General features: G+C 28.9%; 1 long non-coding RNA gene across 1 annotated transcript; it reads right to left on the reverse strand.

The window, feature by feature from the left end:
- Positions 1 to 289: 289 nt before the first annotated feature.
- On the reverse strand, positions 290 to 1,758 carry LOC146908768 (uncharacterized). Its single transcript, XR_015020492.1, has 2 exons — positions 1,542 to 1,758; positions 290 to 730 (listed from the first exon to the last, which is right to left on the reverse strand). It is a non-coding gene; the product is annotated as an uncharacterized LOC146908768 (long non-coding RNA).
- Between the last annotated feature and the right edge of the window lie 4,242 nt (positions 1,759 to 6,000).

Here is a 6,000-nt window from a genome sequence, read left to right on the forward strand (position 1 = left end):
ACCCGTAATAAAATTTCAGCTAGATTTGTCACTGTCGGTATAATAGATAACTGGATAGTCGTTGTTGCAAAGACTACAGACATTGTTGTAGTGGCGCTAATGACGAAAATGCTCCCATGAACACCCTCCATTTGCCTTTCATTTACTGTTATATGTAGTTCATTTAGCACTGCAAAATATATTGGTAGACTAACGTGTATGGAAGTCCACTGTTCAAACTAACTCACCACTTCTTCCATAAAGAGTAAAGTTGTCCAACTCAATTGGAAATTCTAGTGAAAAATTGTTGAAAAAAATGTAAAAGCTCTCATCAATATCAATGGCTTGATTCAAACATGACACATTTTTCTATTTGTCATATAACGTACATGATCTATGTTGTAATAAAAAAGAAAAAAAGTACATGACCTATGTTACCCTTGGCCATTGTAGAAATACACAACAATTGGTTGATTGAGTAGATATATCCAAATATCCATTGACCAGTGTTCCCTTTATCACCTAAGATACATATTGTATTTGAGTTTATTAAAAGAATCAAAATAAGGTCAATGAGTCACAACTAAAGGGACTCGTCTTGGTCTTTGGTAAAACTTTTTGTCAACTACGTTATATGTTTTATCTCTTGCATTTGGTAAATATTGAATATTCATCATTGCATTAATACTCACAATTAAGCATTGCAAATCAGACAAATTGCTAAAATCAGGGTCCATTAGAATACATGCGCCTGAAATGGAGGAATGAATTTAATTCTTTCATGCTAATATACATTTTAATATTTTGAAAATTCATATTCACATGCAGATAAGAATGAACGTCACATGTACAACCATAGAATGAAAACTTGTTATTAATATTTGATTATGCATTGATTGAATTCCATTTTCATTTGTTGATAGTAATGAAAATATAATATGAAAGGATAATATAAAGCATGAGTTCTCAAGAAAATAGAGACATATAGGTTGAGTGTACGAAACAATCCACCTTCCTTGGTACATATTTTGAATTAAACTTTTTTGGGGGGTAAACACATATAGGTTGTTTATGGTAAAACAAATTGCTAAATCTGTTATCTGATATGCATGTTCATATTGTAATCAACAACGTTAAAATCATGCATATGCAATGTGTAATCTTATGTCAGGAATCAGGATCATGGTAAAAACAAGAATATTTTGGTTTGCTATTGGGGAATTTCAGACTATGTAATCTTAATAAATCTAACATAGTTTGGATTATGAAATCTGAAACACCCCATCACCATTCAAAATGAGCATACTGGTATACAAACAAGGGGGTGGAAAATGCTCAATTTGAATTATATAATCTCAATGTGTTTTATGTCTAATTCTGATTATATAATTTGAAATGTTCCTAACTCCATGCCCAATAAACATGTTGGCATACGCATAAGAGGGTGGGAAACTACCCATTTCACATTATAAAATTCAAATCTGTGGAATGATTCAGATTAGATATTCGAAATGTCCCAGTAATATATAGAATAAAATGCAGAGATACATGAAATATCAGACCTGAGCCAAATCTCACTTTGGATGAAGAGATATATATGATTGGCCTTCCTCAACAACATTATCATCCTTCAGTCGCATCCTCTTCCAGTGAGCTTGATATTAAAACAAAAATGATTAGAAATTAAGCGAGAATGCTTTCAAGGTCATATTATCTTTACAATCAAACAAAAATAGTGTGTATCGAGTGCGTTGGTGCTAAGAATGGTGTATCAAATCACGTTCGCCAAAATGAGGGTGTTTTTGGAGGTATATATTCGAGTGGAAGACATGAAAGGTGATGAGGTGATGTATGATTTTGGAAAACGTATATAGGGAATTTTGGATTTGAAGGTGGAAACACTGGTTTTGGTATAATACAAAGTAGTTTTTAAGAGAAAAATACATATCAAAATTTATAATATGAAAAATGTCAAATACGTTTTGCATTATAAAATCCGATCGAAGGTGAAATGAGAATAAAAAGAGTGTGCAAGAAGACCTTAGGGTGAGAAAAAGTTATCTTTTTATATTCTCTTATCCTAACTAGGATTTGTTTAAGACGAAAGAAATTGCAACCCTTCAATTTTTTTTTTTAGTTTCAAGTTGTAAGTAATAGGGGATTTATTTTTTCGCACTATATATTCTAATAAAACATCTTCCCTTTAGTTTTCAAGTTTTTTTTTTTAATTATATGGCCTCTCTAAGTTGAAAATTGATCTTCTCCCTTTAGTTTTTATCCAAAACCCACCCCAAATTTTCCTAATTAACCTCAGCGGCAGTTAACTGTCGCTTGGTAGCCAACGTGAGCTAACTTGTGTTGGTACCCAGTAGGAGTTAACTGTCGCTGACATCCAACAACAATTAACATGTGTCAGTTTTAGGTATGATAACAGAACAACAATTTTAGGCAGAATTGTTGTTTTCTTAAGCACATAAACGTGCATTTTTCATAATATCAATCATTGGAATCATTGGCTACCACTACATTCATTCACTGCATTTTTTAAACACGTTCATTTGCTCAATGGTAAGTATGTTTTAGAAAGACCAATTCATTCATTTTCAAAATAAATTCTAACTAAAAATACACAAGTACGCAAAATCAATTCAAAAACAATAGAATACGATAAATTAACATTTACTGCTTAATTTCATCTCCGTTCAAATCAGGCAATAAACGAAGTGTTGTATTACATTAAATTCTCCCTAAGGATGTTATATCATCATGATGTTGGATTAAAATTAAATTCAGGGTTGTTTGCTCAAAATGTTGGCATTGAAGTGTCTTATACTTAGGCTTTGTTTGCGAGTTTGGAAGGGAAGAGAGGGGAGGGGTTAGGACAAAAAGGAAGAAGCAAGTAGAAGAAATAGATGACATTGAGAGGGGAATGCTTTGGGGGTTTATTTTTCTTCACAATCAAAATTCTTCTCATTTGGGGGAACTCAAAAATTGTAATGGAGGAGTTACATGATTTCTTCAAATTTAATCTATGTAGTTATAATATTCTTAAAATTAAAAATATATTAATCATAAACATTAATTTATCATTTTTTAAAAATTTACTCTTTCAAAAAATGTGAAAGATTTTACCATTTTCTCCTATATTTCCTACCCTCCAAAGTATTCCCTTCCCCTCCTCTCCAAACTCCCAAATAAAGTCTTAGTGTAAAAATTTGTCAAAGTCTTTGAAAACTTAAAAGAATGAAGAGAACACATTTTGTATTCTATTGAATCAACTACATTGGTTCTCACATGAATTCCCTCATATAAGATGAGTTGTGACAAAAAGGAATACAATCCAATATATTCTTTTGGAATTATTTCTACTACCCTGCCAATTGACAAGTTTCAATTGACATAGAAGCATGATCAAGCTGAAAACAACATCTTAAAAATGCATTCTCGTTTTTCACACTCATCTTATACGAAGGAATTTGATGTGAGAACCTATATAGTTGATTCGGTAGAATACAACATGTGTTCTATCCATTCTTTTGGGTTTTCAAAGACATTGACAAACCATGGCACTAAATATAATACACTTTGATGCAAACTTCTTCAGCAAACTATACCTTGAATTAAAATCAATTCCAACAAAATAATGACACTACATAATAATACAATTTAATACAACCTAACATCTTCATTTGGCTGAATCAAACTCTTTAGAATATCTCTGCAACGAAATATCTAACTCGATGTTGATAACATGCTATGCTGATCAAATACCGAGAACATGCTCCTCACGTCGTCGTCGTTCTTGAGCATTATCTGCCTGAACTGCAATATCCTGACTGAGTCGATCGATGGATGTTGATACCCAACACTGTCCACCCTCCTTATGTCTCTATGGTCGAGTCATCTGTTGATTTGATCCAACTAATCCTTAAGATCTACTAATGTGACATTGACCCGAACCCTGAACAAATTGAGCTTTCCACCGTTGTAGCATACTGCATCTAACTTCGTGTTCGGATCTACTGAATAATTGTATATTGGTGCAGATCTACACCATAAAAAATTAAAAACAATCAATGAAAAATTCATTCAAACATTTCATCAAACACTTAAAGTGCAAAATATACATAAACGCTAAAATAAAAAAACTAAAACATAAACATGTAAATATTTAATCAACATAAATGTAGTCTAACAAGGATTCATAACATACTTGTCATAAAAAAAAAAGGATTCATAGCATAAAAATGAAAACATTTACTACAAAAGAATCAAAATTTACATTACCTTATAGCTAAAATATTTTTAATTTAAAAGGAAAAATGTAACATATAAACATAAAATGTCAATGGCAATGAGTTATGAAAACTTACTTATTATTGGAGTGATGACTGATTTGTATTTAAAGAAATTTGATGTTGAATGATTTGAGAGAACTTTAAAGATTGAGTTTTGTGAAATTTAAAAAATGTGATAAGGTAACGGGAGTTAATTAAGAAAATTCGAGGTAGAAATGAGAAAAACCAAATGGAAAAGTTTGATGCCCTGGACCAAGGCCTTGCATATTTCGATGGGCCTGCCATATTCTCATGTATCCATCTCTGTTCAAGGGCACATGTTAAGGGCACATGTTAAGGAACTCATTATAGAAATATCAATAGTATATATATAAAGTAAGGTTTTTATGCCACGTGTCGCTTCCACGTTTATTCTCAATATTTTTATTATTTTTTATTTTTTAAAACTAATATTTTATTTGACATAAATATCTCAACAAATTTTTGATCTTATCCACTAAATATTTTATTTAAATTTTTATTGAATTCTTAATATTTTTATTTTTTTTAAACGAATTCCAAATATTTTCTGTAACAAAAATATCTCAACAAACTACATATAATACTTTCAATCGTCCTTTCAAAGAAAAAAATATAATACTTTCAATCATGTCCGTTGAATTTTCACTTTTTTTTAGGGAATTAAATACTTCACTTTACTTTTTAAATATTTATTTTAATTAGTTAATATCTACTTCAATTTTAGAATTTTTTTCCAATAAATTTAATTTTTTTATCAGTTTTCAAATTTATAAAATTGCTATTTTTTTAAAACTGATTTTTTTCTTCGAATTTTCAAATATTTCTTTGAATTTTCATCATATCCACTAAAAAATTCATTCTACCAAAAATATTATAATTTAGTTAGGATTTTAAAGTTAATACATATTGTAATTGATTTTAAAATATTATACCAAATTTTTAACAGAGGTTGAACTTTTAAATTTATTTTTTAATTTATTTTTTATGCACATGTCCTATTGATACATTAAGAGTTTTTTCAAATAAAGAGTAAATTTTTATATGTTTCATATAATTTACTTTTTATTTATTTTTATGCACATGTGCTATTGATACATTAAGAGTTTTTATGTAGCAGAAATATCTCAACAAACTACACATCAATCAATCAATCAATCAATATCAATCAAATATTTCTTCATATTATATGTAGCAGAAATATCTCAACAAACTACACATCAATCAATCAATCAATCAATATCAATCAATCAATAGTGTGTGTGTGTGTGTGTGTATATATATATATATATATATATATATATATATATATATATCAATAGTATATATAATCAATAGTGTGTGTGTGTGTGTGTATATATATATATATATATATATATATATATATATATATATATATATCAATAGTATATATATAAAGTAAGGTTTTTTATGCCACGTGTCACTTCCACATTCATTCTCAATATTTTTATATTTTTTTCTATATTTTATTTGACATAAAAATCTCAGCAAACTTTTGATCTTATTCACTAAATATTTTATTTAATTTTATATTTAATTCCAAATGTTTTGTGTAGCCAAAATATCTCAACAAACTATATATAATACTTTCAATACTATCCATTAAATCTTCCTTTATTTTTTTCTTTCTTTTTTTTAGGAAAAGATGTTTCTATTAGTTTTTTTCATTGAGGAAAAAAAGGCT

The sequence above is a fragment of the Medicago sativa genome, chromosome 7 (assembly GCF_051527215.1).
Source record: "Medicago sativa cultivar Bolivia chromosome 7, Bolivia_mono, whole genome shotgun sequence".
Lineage (NCBI taxonomy): Eukaryota > Viridiplantae > Streptophyta > Magnoliopsida > Fabales > Fabaceae > Medicago > Medicago sativa.